The sequence below is a fragment of the Pseudophryne corroboree genome, chromosome 7 (assembly GCF_028390025.1).
Source record: "Pseudophryne corroboree isolate aPseCor3 chromosome 7, aPseCor3.hap2, whole genome shotgun sequence".
In the NCBI taxonomy this organism is placed as follows: Eukaryota; Metazoa; Chordata; class Amphibia; order Anura; family Myobatrachidae; genus Pseudophryne; species Pseudophryne corroboree.
The window spans coordinates 240,571,245-240,588,084 of NC_086450.1; the positions used below are offsets into that span (position 1 = coordinate 240,571,245).

At 45.5% G+C, this 16,840-nt stretch overlaps 1 protein-coding gene across 4 annotated transcripts in view; it reads right to left on the reverse strand.

The window, feature by feature from the left end:
• Positions 1-16,840, reverse strand: part of SEMA5B (semaphorin 5B) — a 750,739-nt gene that overhangs the window by 390,768 nt on the left and 343,131 nt on the right. The window lies entirely within an intron of this gene.

Consider the following 16,840-nt stretch of genomic DNA (forward strand, 5'->3'; position numbering starts at 1 on the left):
GGAGCCCCACCGTCATGCGGCGGACTTGGAAGAGGAAGCGGGGGAGGACTTTTTGCTCCTGGGAACCTGCTGTTTGTTGCAGCCTTTTTCCCCTACCTCTGCCTCTAGACAGAAAAGACCCTCCTTTTCCCCGCTTGTTTTTCTGGGTTCGAAAGGACTGAACCTGATAAAATGGCGCCTTCTTAGGCTGTGAGGGGACATGGGGTAAAAATGCTGACTTCCCAGACGTTGCTGTGGAAACTAGGTCGGAGAGACCATCCCCAAATAATACCTCCCCCTTATAAGGCAAAACTTCCATGTGCCTTTTGGAATCTGCATCTCCAGTCCACTGGCGAGTCCATAAGCATCTCCTAGCAGAGATGGAAAATGCACTTACTTTAGATGCCAGCCGGCAGATTTCCCGCTGTGCATCTCTCATATATAAGACTGAGTCTTTGATATGGTCAATTGTTAGCAGAATCGTGTCTCTGTCTAGTGTGTCAATATTTTCTGACAGTTTATCCGACCACGCAGCGGCAGCACTGCACAATCCATGCTGACGCAATAGCTGGTCTAAGTATAATGCCTGAGTGTGTATATACAGACTTCAGGATCGCCTCCTGCTTTCTATCAGCAGGTTCCTTAAGGGCGGCCGTATCCTGAGACGGTAGTGCCACCTTTTTAGACAAACGTGTGAGCGCTTTATCCACCCTAGGAGGTGTTTCCCAACGTAACCTCTCCTCTGGCGGGAAAGGGAACGCCATTAGTACCTTCTTAGGAATTACCAATTTCTTATCAGGGGAAGCCCACGCTTCTTCACACACTTCATTTAATTCATCTGACGGGGGAAAAACTACAGGTAGTTTTTTCTCCCCAAACATAATACCCTTTTTTGTGGTACCTGGATGTAAATCAGAAATATTTAACACCTTTTTCATTGCCTCAATCATGCAGTGAATGGCCTTAATGGGCATTAAATGTGACTCATCGTCGTCGACACTGGTGTCAGTATCCGTGTCGACATCTACTTGTGCCATCTGAGATAGCGGGCGTTTCAGAGCCCCTGATGACTTTTGAGACACCTGGACAGGCACGAGCTGAGAACTCGGCTGTCCCACAGTCGGCATGTCGTCAAATTTCTTATGTAATGAGTCTATACGTGCACTCATTTCTTTCCATAAGCACATCCACTCAGGTGTCTGCCCCCCAGGGGGTGACATCCCTTCTAAAGGCATCTGCTCCGCCTCCACCTCATTATCCTCATCAAACATGTCGACACAGCCGTACCGACACACTCCACACACACAGGGAATGCTCTATATAGAGGACAGGACCCACAAAAGCCCTTTGGGGGGACAGAGTAAGAGTATGCCAGCACACACCAGAGCGCTATATAAGGCAGGGACTAACTGAGTTATGTCCCTTATAGCTGCTTTTTAATATAAACTATATACTGCGCCAAATTAAATGCCCCCCCTCTCTCTTTTTTACCCTTTTCTGTAGTGTAGTCTGCAGGGGAGAGCCAGGGAGCTTCCTTTCAGCGGAGCTGTGCGGGAAAAATGGCGCCAGTGTGCTGAGGGAGATAGCTCCGCCCCTTTTCCGCAGCCTATTCTCCCGCTTTTTTATGGAATCTGGCAGGGGTATTTACCACATATATAGCCCCTGGGGCTATATATTGAGGTATTTTTGCCAGCCAAGGTGTTTTTATTGCTGCCTCAGGGCGCCCCCCCCCGGCGCCCTGCACCCTCAGTGACCGGAGTGTGAAGTGTGAGAGGAGCAATGGCGCACAGCTGCAGTGCTGTGCGCTACCTTGGTGAAGACTGATGTCTTCATGCCGCCGATTTTCCGGACCATCTTCTTGCTTCTGGCTCTGTAAGGGGGACGGCGGCGCGGCTCCGGGACCGAACATCAAGGCTGGGCCTGCGGTCGATCCCTCTGGAGCTAATGGTGTCCAGTAGCCTAAGAAGCCCAATCCGGCTGCAAGCAGGCGAGTTCGCTTCTTCTCCCCTTAGTCCCTCGCTGCAGTGAGCCTGTTGCCAGCAGGTCTCACTGAAAATAAAAAACCTAAGACTATCTTTCTTCTAAGAGCTCAGGAGAGCCCCTAGTGTGCATCCAACCTCGGCCGGGCACAAAATCTAACTGAGGCTTGGAGGAGGGTCATAGTGGGAGGAGCCAGTGCACACCAGGTAGTCCTAAATCTTTCTAGAGTGCCCAGCCTCCTTCGGAGCCCGCTATTCCCCATGGTCCTTTCGGAGTTCCCAGCATCCACTAGGACGTCAGAGAAAATGGCCAGATATCGCAATGTTTGACCGATGGTCATTATTGCGGTATCCAACTAGAAGTTGTTTATATTGTCCGAAATTGGGCCCACGATCGTGTGATAACACATGGGATCAGGGATCCCTGAGGTACCCGAAGCATAATCCCCGATAAGTGCCGGCATCAGAAGAAAACGCTTCCGGCATTTACGCTAATAAGATCACCCCTGACGATCCTATTAGCAGCGGGAAAGCACCGCTACTAATAGGATACCGTCCATAGGGGGTCATTCCGAGTTGATCGCTCGCTAGCAGTTTTTAGCAGTCGTGCAAACGCTATGCCGCAGCCCTATGGGAGTGTATTTTAGCCTAGCAGAAGTGCGAACGAAATGATCGCAGAGCGGCTACAAAAAACAATTGTACAGTTTTAGAGTAGCTCCAGACCTACTCAGCGCTTGCGATCACTTCAGACCATTCAGTTCCGGATTTGACATCACAAACACGCCCTGCGTTCGGCCAGCCACGCCTGCATTTTTCCTGGCACGCTTGCATTTTTTCGAGCACTCCCTGAAAACGGTCAGTTGACACCCAGAAACGCCCCCTTCATTTCAATCAGTCTGCGGCTGCCATTGCGACTGAAAAGCTTCGCTAGACCTTGTGTAAAAATACATCGGCCATTGTGAAAGTATGTTGCGCATGCGCACTGCGCCGCATACGCATGCGCAGAAGTGCCGGATTTTTACTTAATCGCAGCGCAGTGAACATTTTCAGCTAGCGATCAACTCTGAATGACACTCATAGTGTCAAAAACACGCCAAGACAGCAAGTAGGTGAAGTATAACAAAGTAGACCTATCACTGTATAAATTGCACACATAGCACCAGATACGACACAGGTAATAGAAATGAGTGCACTACACACATGAAAATGCAGCACTCATGATAGCAATTGTCCAGATTTATTCATTTGTATTTCTGGAGAATTGTGATATTGATTAATGTCCAAACTGTGTCGCCTGCCCTCTGCTCTCACCCTGGAGCAGACACACTGTATTCTGTATGCAGAACATATTCCCCATGTAGGCCCTGAGCAGCAGTCTACATGCTGCCGGAGGATAGGTTAGGCGAGCAGGGACTCAGCACACCAATAGTCAGCCATTAAGTGGAATTACAGAACAGGGAGCTGTAAGTAAAGAAACTTTTTTTGGGAACCATATGCATCAATAAAAAAAAAAAAAGATAAACTTTTAATTTTATGTTTGGAAAAAATACATCCAGTCTCAATGAACTGTATTTAATAGTGTGTGCTGCATATTCTTGTTCAAAAATAGGGGTTCAGTAAAAGAACAAAAAAAAAAACAAGATAGTAATGTTTCAATGTTGCTGTTAGAAAGAAGGGTCTCCAGCATTTTAGTCAGAAGTGACTGATAATTACAGCCATCTGAGTAGACAGCCAAAGCTGCTGCTGAAGGGGGTTTACTTTCACCAGTTTTATGAAGGATGTATGCCTGCTTCCCTTATATTAGACAAGGCGAGAGATCTGTGTGCAGAGCATAAGTCCTTACATTTTACATCACATGTATACAAAAGCAAACATAATTTGTTTATAAATAATTCACACCTTATATTATACCGTCAGACACGGAGCATTGTGACATTCAGGCAAATTTAATTTATTGACTGCTATGTTGCATCGTGTACATTTCACTGAATACATTATTCTTTCTCACTCTTCCTTCTGTGTTTCTCGGGCCTTTTATATCATCTAGGCAGTCTTATTTCTTTGGGGGGGGGGGGGGGGGTTGCCCGCCAATAAAATAACACCACAAAAAATGATCTGAGGGTAATTGTGCCCTTTCCAGTGCAATAAAGAGGCTTCTATATCTACAATAAATGATACAAAGGTACACTCAGCAAAAATGCAATATATTTAGTAAAGCTGATAGAAGGATGAGTCATTTGAAGGTGGACATTTCCTTTCATAGCTGTGGCATCTTAAATGGATCTATTTAAATATGATTCCTTGTTTAGGGTCTGAATCTACCAGCCTCTCCTCCCATCTAGATTTCCTTTGTATGAAAGATCTTTCACAGTCTATCTGGCTGCAGTACTGCCCATTAGTGCTCTGTAACACTTTATAGTGGCCCTCATTCCGAGTTGTTCGCTCGGTATTTTTCATCGCATCGCAATGAAAATCCGCTTAGTACGCATGCGCAATGTTCGCACTGCGACTGCGCCAAGTAACTTTACTATGTAGAAAGTAATTTTACTCACGGCTTTTTCATCGCTCCGGCGATCGTAATGTGATTGACAGGAAATGGGTGTTACTGGGCGGAAACACAGCGTTTCAGGGGCGTGTGGCTGAAAACGCTACCGTTTCCGGAAAAAACGCAGGAGTGGCCGGAGAAACGGTGGGAGTGCCTGGGCGAACGCTGGGTGTGTTTGTGACGTCAACCAGGAACGACAAGCACTGAACTGATCGCACAGGCAGAGTAAGTCTGAAGCTACTCTGAAACTGCTAAGTAGTTAGTAATCGCAATATTGCGAATACATCGGTCGCAATTTTAAGAAGCTAAGATTCACTCCCAGTAGGCGGCGGCTTAGCGTGTGTAACTCTGCTAAATTCGCCTTGCGACCGATCAACTCGGAATGAGGGCCATTATTCCTTTTGATATTGAATGACCTGTGGCCATATGGTACATGTTTGCTGAATATTTGTATTTGTGCATTTTGCTTTTTCCTATGCATTTTACAGTGTGGGTCAACAACTATGATTACTAAGGACCTTTACGGATAGCCCGCGCACACTTCCATTTCATAAGACAGTTCTTAGCTATATAAGTGTGTGTTACAGATGGAGTAATCAATGTTTAGATGTGAGACCCCAGATTCAATCTCCCCTCCTGCTGTATTCACAAGTTCACAAACAGCCAGGCAATTCTCAATAGGACTGGCCCCAATCTTTACCCAAAAGCTGCTGGCGGGAAGGCTGCAGGCCCCCCTTATGATGAATGTGCTGTGTTTTAGCAGCACTCCGCTGACGAGCTATCCATTAGTGGCTGGTGCAAACCAGAAGGCCTGGTGGGTGAAATGTCAAAAGAATTCTAGGAAAATAAATCACATTATATTACTGCTGGCTGAGAAAAGACATCAGTTTTTCTGTCATCACATTAGCTCCTTGCCTGACATTAGAAAGGGGGTGGGTTGTTGTTTAGAACTAAGCAACTGAAAACTAGTTTTTCTAGGCAATCAATGGGCCTATTTATGAAGCTATTTTATGTAGAAATCCATGCAGAAATCAGTTTTGGAACCGTTTTTAGGATCAGCACATTTGTCAACTCAGTATCTCCAGCTTTCTGTCCCAATTTAGGGGGTAATTCCAAGTTGATCGCAGCAGGATTTTTGTTAGCAATTGGGCAAAACCATGTGCACTGCAGGGGAGGCAGATATAACATGTGCAGAGAGAGTTAGATTTGGGTGGGGTGTGTTCAATCTGCAATCTAATTTGCAGTGTAAAAATAAAGCAGCCAGTATTTACCCTGCACAGAAATAAAATAACCCACCCAAATCTAACTCTTTCTGCACATGTTATATCTGCCTCCCCTGCAGTGCACATGGTTTTGCCCAACTGCTAAAATATTTCCTGCTGCGATCAACTTGGAATTACCCCCTTAATCTCCACCACCGTCCCCATAGTTCTCTATGGGGAATGTGATAAATTGAAATTATCTCTAATATCTTGACTCCGTTAGTTAACTGCATCTTTAGCCGTCATAAGACCTTTAGGAAAAGCCTGGATGGAGTGGCTGGTGCTCTGATGATGCTCCCTGTTGGGCAGGATAATGCTCCTTGTTGCTCTGCAATGTATTTGGGCCTGCACTTGTGTATTTGCTCGGATGGGTCCAAACCCGGCACTATAGCAATAACAGAAGCGATCACTATGATTTATTTGCCGGGACAGAATTCTTTCAGATGCAATGTCCCATCTGGGGCACAGAATAAATTATTCTGAAGAATCATATCTTATTGATGCAGACAGTGGTAAAAAGGGAAGATATTTAACAATGCAAATTGCGATGCTTGGTAAATATGCCACCAATAATCTAGCTAAACCAGTGGGAAACAAATAGAGGCATATTTATCAATGGATGAAATGGCCTCAATGCCAGTGAAAATGGGCTTCTTTTTAACTTTGTAAAAAAACATATGGCAGCGATGGCACTGCACGATTCCCGCTTGTGCAAATTTGTAACTTTTGGCATGCAGCTTTCAGTGACATTCCCATAAGAAGCAACATCATGCATCTTTTTAGCAACCTCTTTGTTACCGCCCAATCAGTGTCCAGAAACCCCTCTTACATTTCTGCTACCGTGTGTTCAGATCTGTACTGCAACTCAGTACAAACAAAATCAGGACACAGGCAAGATGCACCAAATGTGTGTCGCATCAACACTGAGTCCACCTTCCAATGACTTATATTAATCATGAGAGTAGGGCATGGCCATGGGGCATATTGTTTCAAGTGTGCCTGTAACGCAACATGGCAAGAACAAAATAGATCCCTATGATATGAAGAAATTGGTGTTACAAATTCTTATTAAACACTAGTTAAAACAATACTAATGAAACGCCTGCATCTCATATTTGCCTTTAGATTTACAGAGCGATGAACCTTGATGAAGCGACTGTCAGAAAACAGGGAAAATTTGCAACTGGTCTGAGAAATGAAGACTTAAAATACACAGACGTACTGTGTATGGACCAATTGTTACAGTATCAGAATCTTCACACTGTTAAGCCTTGTACACACGTGGAGAGATGTGTGCTGAGCGATCTATCAGTGACCGCTCAGCACACATCTCTCCCCCCCGCTCAGCACAGCGCGATGTGTGCTGAGCGAGGTGGGTGGAGTGGGGGGCCGCTCATTTGAAATGAGAAACCTGCTAGATTGGCCTGCACCGGTGATAGCAACATGCGGGGCCGCACATCGCAATCGTTGTGGGGCATAAGTTCTAAGCCATCTAGCCAGATTGCTTAGAATGTAAGCACTGATCTCTCCGTGTGTACCCCCCTTTATGATCCTGTCTGCAACAATCAAGTTCTTGTATTGGGTGTGATGTAATATCCCGGCGGTCACATGACCAACATCGGCATCCCAACAATGAGAATGCCGACAGTGGACGAGGTAATTATTTTATCCCTCCCCTGTCCCATACCCTAACCCACCTGGGGTGGCGGTTAGGGCTGAGATACCGAGGGTGGCGGCTGGGACTAAGACTCGGTGGGTGGCGGCATGGGCTAACCCCTTCCTTCCTCCTCTAGTGCCTAACTCTAAACCCCCCATCTCCCTCGAGCCCTAACTGTAACAGTCACCAATACTTACCTTCGGATGTCGGTGTTCCGGCGCCAGGGATTCCGAGAGGTGTCGGGATTCCAGCGTCGGTCACATGACCAACGGCATCCTGACTGCTAACCGTATCCCCTTGGGTCATTCTACATCAAATCACCTCAAAAAAAATGAAATGTCAACCACCCATCTCAGATTTTTACAATTTTTTTTTAGTTAAGAGAGGATGTCAAAACAACTATTTCTGCCAAATATCTCAACTGTCTGACAATTCGTTTATTAAATATTGATTTTTCAATTTATTACAATATTTACTTCTTTATCCAGTTTATTTGAAGTGTCACGGCTGTTTATTAAGGAATCAACATTAAATTTGGACCCCTAAGGCAGGGGTCAGGGAACTTTTTTACCTTTTACCGCAAAATATATTTAGATACACCGACGTTACCCATTGATTTGAAAGGAAGGAAATCACATATTATTGTGCATGTATACTGGCTATCACTGTTTATATGGCATTTCTGAGATACTGTGTATATATATATATATATATATATATATAGAAATAAAAAGCTGCGCATTCACCACACTTTCCTTTAAAATGCTTTAAGTCCTTAGTTGATGTCCTAGGTCCCGTTTTCTATAAGATGTACGCTGCCGCTTCCTCCTTTAGGGAATAGAGCCACTACTCCCAATACTAAAAACAAAGAAATTAGGAACATTCTTATAAAACATTGGGAGGTGTTAACAGTAGATCCGGTGCTGAAAAGGGTACTACCAGAAAGACCACAGGTCGTGTTTAGGAAAGCGAGAAGCCTGAAGAGTACTTTAGCACCGAGTAATTTGTCCAAAATAAAAGACGATTCATGGTTAAAAAAAACAACTGTTTTTTTTCCCTGCGGTAAATGTAAAATGTGCCCCTATATAAATAAAGAAAGGAGAAAAGTCTGGAATAGGGATAGAAGTAAAAGTTGGGACATAAAAGAAATGATAAATTGTCAGACTACGTGTGTGATATACATGATAGAATGTGCCTGTGGAGCACGCTATGTGGGTAAAACCAAACGTCAGTTAAAAATACGCATGCTAGAACACACAAGGAGTATAGTAAAAAAGTGTGAAGAACATAGTGTCCCTAGACATTTCTTGAAGTGTAATGGAGGGGATTTAAATAAGTTTAGCTTCAGGGCATTAGAACATGTTAGGCTAGATGAGAGAGGAGGGGATATTTTAAAACAATTAAGTAGAAGGGAAGTCTTTTGGATTCATGCATTAGAAACAATTAGTCCGTTAGGATTAAATGAAAATTATGACATCACGCCATTTTTACATTAGGGGTATTCCAGGGAATTCGCTCTGTGTGGCACTGTAGTTGGATCATTGATCCCTTTGCCGCATTTAAGAGCTTGAGTTCTTATGGAAACAACGGGTATGTGTATCAAAATCCAGGATAGAGGGGGTTAAGTAAAATGACTGCCTCTGAACTGGAATATATTCATGAGATCCACATTTGCTGGTTTTTTCCTTTGAACAATTGATTTCAATTAGCTGCTTGTATATATGTATACATATGTATCAATTTTTTATGGAAATTCTTTATATCTTTCAGGCAATATTACGTCAGCGCATGCTGCGCTAAAATAAAAGCAGTGGCTGTTAATTTATTAGTTAGGATGTGTTAGAACCTTTTTATGTAAATATGATGATTTTATATTGATTAAATTTTATGAATTGTTTTGTGCCGATATAACACTCTGTTTGGAGGACTCATATTGTATATGAGTCTCTTTGATCATACTATAATAGCTTGTTTTATGTTCATAACAAAAAATGTATAGATGCGAAGCTTTGAAACACTATGTATACTGCACGGGTTAATTAATTAACTAGATAATGAAGTGCAGGTGTTTGATTTAGTATATAGTGAGGAGATGTTAGACCTTAGCCACACCCCCTGACGAAGTCCATTGACGAAACGCGTTGGGCGTGGCCTGTGGAGCAAAGGACAGACAGTCTGAAACTGATCCTGATCCCGGTGGAGAAGCAAACGGTATCCGTGTTCCCTGCGGTTGAAGGAGATTCATCGACGGGTGAAAACGGGTCCGATGCTGGATTGACCGGAGGACTGAGTGCACCGTTTTAAACCAAGATGTATGTGAGCATATGTTAAAAATTAAATGGAATTGTGAACCTGTATATTTATACCTGCGCCCTCCATTCTTCTTTCAATATATATATATATATTAAGAAATGCAGCAGGCAGCACTCACGGCTCCAGAAAGAAATCACAGGATACAACCTGAGCGTGTCAACGTTTCAATGTTTATGGTAAAACATTTTCGTCAGGACCTGTTTTACCATAAACATTGAAACGTTGACACGCTCAGGTTGTATCCTGTGATCTCTTTCTGGAGCCGTGAGTGCCGCCTGCTACATTTCTTATTGTATTTGAGGACTTTGCGTTAATGGAGGGCACCGGCCATTACCTTGTACTCACTCCTACACAGTATGGAGTGCCGCTGACCAGTTACTAATATATATATATATATATATATATATATATATTTTTTTTTTTTATTATTATTATTATTATTATTATTTTCGCCAATTATTTTTGTCAATGAATGGGTTAACACTTTTTCCCCAAAACAACAGAATGAATGTAAGAAAGATGAATGAGGGGGGAAGAGGGGGGACACGACTTTTAGGAGACAGATGGTCACATCCTCACCTCAGTAATGTCAGTGGGAATTTCCCACTGTTATGTGGGCCACTGTGTGATCCTGTGGAACTCCGTCAGCGGTCAGCCACAGAACACTTCAAGTTCTGTGTGTGGGTTTGTGGGCCGCGGGCGGAAGGACAGGACAGCGCAGGACAGGTGGTCGTGAGGGAGCGCGGTGTGACGTCAGCACATCACATCGCGAGCCAGCCGGTGCTGGACAGGGCTGTGTCACGGCAGCGTGATCATTCATTACCCCCAGGAATTTCATTTTTACACCATTTGGGGTAATTTACCCCTGTTCCCTGACCACTGCCCTAAAGTAACTCATCCTCCCGAATCCAAAAATCCAAACCAAATTACTTTATCTGCTTTACGTTTTGAGTTACGGTAAAAATGTATGTTTTTCGAAAATACTTAAAAATGCTAGGTTCAATTAACATTAGATATCCCAATTTTTTTATGTGCTTAACAAAGGTATACAATACTACCACACAAAAAATCAGCATGGTACTCTGTTTCAAAGAGGAGAAAACAAATCATGAAGTTGACGTTCAATTACTGTTGTATTGCATACATAATTAACACAAGAAATCTTGAAATTTAAAAACTTAAACATATCTTGAGTCCATAACTTATTTATGTCACAGAATACATGGTAAAACAATCAGGAAAACTAAAGGGCCCCATACACTAGAACGATAATGCCTGATTTCATCCAATTTCGGGTATTCGGGCTGATACAGTATATCGGGTGAAATCAGGCATTTTGGATGTGTTTCCAATCCGATCCGATGCGCGTTCCTGTGAGGGTCGGATCGGCTCCCCTAGATCATTAGTGCTTCACTCGTGATATGTCGGTTCCCGCAGGCATGGCTGGGATCGTATAAGATATATTGCATGCAAAATGTAACCAAATCGTATGGAATCATAAGGAACCACTCCTGGGAAGCTCCCGGCAGAGTTTAAGGAAAATCACCTCGACTTCAGCCTCAGACATATCGCTGTAGTGTATGGTGGCCTTTAAAGAAACCCATGTCATACTGGCAGAACCTGAAAAATATAGAGGGAAAGACCTACCTGTACAAATCATTCATCAGGTACAGCAGTTTCTGCTGCAGGATACACTGAGTTACACAGGGAATAACATTGGGGGGTGTAGAGTAGGATCTTGATCCGAGGCACCAACAGGCTAAAAGCTTTGACCGTTCCCAGAATGCATAGCGCCGCCTCCTCTATAACCCCGCCTCCATGCACAGGAGCTCAGTTTTGTAGTTGGTGCCATGCATTGCATGCATACTACAGGCAGCTTTTATAAGTGAATATTGAAGACTTAAAGGGCTGCAGCAGAGACACTGTCTGTGTTAGATGTCAGTCAGACATCTCCTGCTGCAGCTCCATCACCTCCCCCAGTGGCGCTGTATACTCCCGTGTCCTGGTTGCCGGGTACTTACAGCGGAGGCTCTGGTCTTTTACAGCAAGGCACACACACCATCGAAGCTCTCCAGGATCACGTGGCCGCACTTAGGAAGGAGGTAAGAGGGTCCCCCAGATGGGACCCGCTGGAAACCGCAATCCGGTGCGGCCAGTGGGAGGTGGACCGCGTGCGCTGGCGTGAACACTGTGGCAATACAGGTACCCCAATAGACCACCAGGGAAATGACACAGGTCGGTTTTACTAAAAACCTTTTGTTACATGGCCCACATTACCTGGTGGTGTAGTCCAGCAAGGGGATAAGGCTTTGACCTGTAGCCCCTCCCCCAGCCCCAGGGAGCCATTTAGAGTAAATGTTCCCACCCTGAAGCTGCATCTCTCTCTCTCTCTCTCTCTCTCCCCCTCACTCCCTGTCTTCATTTGGGCGCCATTTCCACATGCTGAGCTAATCCTGGGACTGTTTGGGCAAATCCTCCTCTGTAAAGCCGCCTGCATGTCTGCGCTGTGCATTTTACATGACACTTAAGTATTCTACATGTCTGCTGACAGTGTTAGTTAAGAAAGAGTGCATTTACTCAGGGTTATATAGTACAAGTACCCTGTGATATACATCCAGTATTTACTGTGCATTGATATATCTATTAATATGTATAGCTTTACTCAGTATTACTTAGTATTGCTAGTCCAGTGCAGTTTTATTGCATGTCATAATTTCTGCATTGTACATGTGACTGTGTGTGTGTGCATATACAGCTGCGGCGTGATTTCCATTCTGTGTATCCCACTCAGATTGCTATCCCCATATTCTGTACCCTGAGGGGGCTAAGTGCATCAGGGTTATTGTTTGATAAAGGTGTTTCACAGAATATACTTAGTGTATTTTTTTCTGTGATTTTCATTTACCATATACCTCTTGAATTCTCTGCTTGTTCTAATACGCTGCACAGGGGGTTCTTGATAAGGTATTAGACTGCTGGTATTGTACTAGGTTGCCCATAAATTGAGCTTTCAGATACTGTATGTCAGCTACAAAGGGCGACGGAGCTGGGGCTGATCACACATTGCGTGGTGGTGATGCTGCAGACACATTAGAGGAAAACATAGCAGCAGAGGGTTCAGGTTCTGGGGGTTCTCTACCCCCCAGTGGGACCATGGCAATGGGGGTTCAAAATGACTCACCTTGGGCTACTTTCTCCATATTATTAAGTACGCTGGTAACTAAACTTACGCCCCCTATGGGACCTCCTGTGCCGATACAACCGCTTATGGTCCCTGCGGTTAATCCGCCATGGGCAGATCACCTGTCCACTCAGTTACAGCAATTGAACCAATCACCGAATAAACAGATATATAACCCTCGCCCGTCTAAGACCAAGGGGTCCTCTAAGCGGGCCATTACTTCCTCACAATCCACCCACGTCCCAGATACCTCGTCTGATGAGGATGGCGTGTATACTGACCCCACGGACACTGATCCATATACTTCGGATGTGCAATCTGTCTCACAGGTGGATGTTCCTGACTTATTGGAGGCTATCAGGCTAATTCTTCAAATTACTGATGACCCAGACCTGATGCTACCTCTAAGAAACCGGACAGATTTAAACGTCAGAAGTTGTTAAACAGGTTTCACCTCATTCTGACCATTTAGTTGACATATGTCAGGAATCCTGGGAAAATCCAGGAAAGAAATTCACACCTCACAAGAAGATGCTAACTCGCTATCCCCTCGCTGCGGAGCTAAGTAAAAATTGGGAAACACCCCCGCCAGTGGATTCGCAAGTGGTGCGGCTGGTGGTATCCTCATCTCTGCCTGTAACTACCGTCACTTCTCTGCAGTAACCAACGTATAAGCGTGTGGAGGGTTGTTTAAAAGCGATTTACACCCTAGCAGGTGCTGTGCATCGACCCACTATTGCAGCGATATCGGCTGCAGAAGCTATTGAAGCGTGGGCTCAGGAGGTGGAAGCGGAGCTGCCTTCCAACTTTTCTGATAATGCTAGACAATGTCTCTCGTATATTGGGGGTGATTCCAAATTGTTCGCTCGCTAGCTGCTTTTAGCAGCATTGCACACGCTAAGCCGCCGCCCTCTGGGAGTGTATCTTAGCTTAGCAGAATTGCGAACGAAAGATTAGCAGAATTGCGAATAGAAAATTCTTAGCAGTTTCTGAGTAGCTCGAGACTTACAAATAGCGATCAGTTCAGTCAGTTTAATTCCTGGTTTGACGTCACACACACGCCCAGCGTTCGGCAAGCCACTCCCCCGTTTCTCCAGACACTCCCGCGTTTTTCCCTGGCACACCTGCGTTTTTCCGCACACTCCCAGAAAACGGCCAGTTTCCACCCAGAAACACCCACTTCCTGTCAATCACACTACGATCACTTCAACGATGAAAAATCTTTGTTCGGGCGTGAGTAAATCTACTAAGTTTTGTGTTAAAATACTAACTGCATGAGCACTGCGAACCATGCGCATGCGCATTTTTGCCTTAATCGCTCCGTTGCGAAAATCGGCAACGAGCGAACAACTCGGAATGACCCCCATTGTCACAGCCCCTCATTACATTAAAGAGGCGGTTTCTGATGCCGGTATTCTGACGGCCAAGGCTTCTACTACGTCCGTTTTGGCTCGCCGAATTCTATGGTTATGGTCCTGGTCTGTAGACCTGGATTCTAAGAAAACCCTGGAGGTGCTCCCTTTTAAGGGAGACATTCTTTTTGGAGAGGACCTCAATAAGATAGTGGCTAACTTAGCTTCTGCTAAAACAGCGTGTCTACCTAGTACTGCTCCTTCGGTGCCGAAGGCTAAGAGTACTTCCTTTCGCTCCTTTCGTCCATCAGGTAAAGCAAAAGGTCAGGCGTACCTGAAACAGGCTCGCACTTCCAAACCCACTAAGCCCAAAGCTAAACGGGCCTGGGCTGCCCATCAGCCTGCTTCCAAACCTGACAAGCCTGCTGCATGACGGGGCAGGCCTCCCTCTGGGGGATCCCAGGGCGGGGGGCCGACTTCTAGGGTTTACCCAGGAATGGTTAAAGCCCACTTCCGATGCCTGGGTACAGGAAGTCGTCACTCGAGGTTACACCGTATCCTTCAAGAATCGTCCCCCTCATCGATTTTGCCTGACAGACGTTACTTCGGATCAGGTGAAGGCAAAAACTCTTAATATGGTGGTACAGTCCCTCCTGGACACAGGAGTGGTAGTACAGGTGCCTCTGGTTCAGAGAGGCAAGGGGTACTATTCACCGCTATTCCTAGTCCCAAAACCGAATGGGTCCTCTCGGACCATTCTCAACCTCAAGTCCTTGAACAAATATGTGAGGGTCTCCAAGTTTCGTATGGAAACTCTTTGCTCTATTGTTCTGGCCTTGGAACCCGGGGATTATATGGTCTCCCTGGACATATAGGATGCTTACCTGCATAATCCTATTGCAATGTCGCATCAGCAGTACCTGAGGTTTGCTGTTGGCAACCCCACCAGTGGCTCATCAACTGGATGAAATCTTCCCTGGTCCCTGCTCAGAGCATGGTGCACCAGGGGGCGATGTTGGACACTCACAACCAGCGGTTGTTCTTGTCTCAGAAGAAGGTCCTGAAACTTCAGGACAGGATTTGATGCTTCCTATCTTGTCCGCAAGTGTCGATACATTCGGCGATGCAAGTGCTAGGTCTCATGGTGTCGGCTTTCAACATGGTGCAGTATGCTCAATTCCATTCCATCTGCAGAAACTGATTCTTGCCAAGTGGGATGGCATGCCTTACCGGATCAGGTCTCACATGATCTCCTTGTCTCTGGAGGTCCGTCTGTCACTGAGCTGGTGGCTGCAGGACGAACGATTGAGCAGAGGTCGTCTCTTCTAGATCTCCAACTGGGTCCTTCTGACAACGGATGCCAGTCTGAGAGGTTGGGGTGCGGTGTTGGAGCAATACTCCCTTCAGGGTCGGTGGACCAAGGAGGAGTCTCTCCTCCCGATAAACATTCTGGAACTGCGGGCGGTGTTCAATGCACTAAACTTGGCCCAGCATTTAATACAGAACAGACCTGTTTAAGTACAGTCGGATAACACCACCACGGTGGCGTACATAAATCATCAAGGCGGCACTCGAAGCCGCACGGCAATGAGGGAAGTATTAAGTATTCTTCAGTAGGAAGAACGTCATCTGCCAGCCATGTCAGCAGTGTTCATTCCGGGGGTCCTAAACTTGGAAGCGGACTTCCTCAGTCGTCAGGACGTACACTCCGGAGAGTGTAGCCTCCATCCAGAAGTATTTCAACTCCTTGTGGACAAGTGGGGCCTCCCAGATGTGGACCTGATGGCGTCTCGACACAATCACAAGGTTCCGGTCTTCGGAGCAAGGACAAGGGATCCTCAAGCAGCGTTCGTGGATGCACTGGCAATTCCATGGAACTTTCAGCTGCCATATGTGTTCCCTTCGCTGTCACTCCTACCCAGAGTAATAAAGAAGTTCAAGCAATAAGGAGGACTCCTGCTTCTGATCGCTCCTGCGTGGCGCAGATGGCATTGGTTCTCAGACCTTCAGGGTCTCTCGATAGAGCGTCCCCTTCTACTTACGCAGCGCCCAGATCTCCTCGTTCAGGACCCCTGTGTATATCAGGATTTGGACCAGTTGGCTTTGATAGCGTGGCTCTTGAAGCTTCCGTTCTGAGGGCTAAAGGATTTTCTGAGGCGGTCATTCAAACCATGTTGAAGGCCCGGAAACCGGCTTCTGTTCGGATTTATCATAGGGTCTGGAATTCTTACTTTGCTTGGTGCACATCTAACAATCATGATGCTTACAAGTTTAGTACGGCCAAAATTTTGGGCTTTCTACAACAGGGCCTGGACTTGGGCCTTCGTCTGGCCTCCATCAAGGTTCATATTTCTGCCTTGTCGGTTTGGTTCCAGAGAAAAATTGTGACTCTGCCTGATGTTCATACATTCACTCAGGGTGTTTTACGGATTCAACCTCCCTATGTCCCACCAGTGGCTCCATGGTGGTTCTCCGTTTGAGCCTCTTGAATCTGCTGACCTTAAGTGGCTTTCTCTTAAGGTATTGTTTCTGCTGGCTATTGCCTCTGCTAGACGGGTGTCGGATTTGGGTG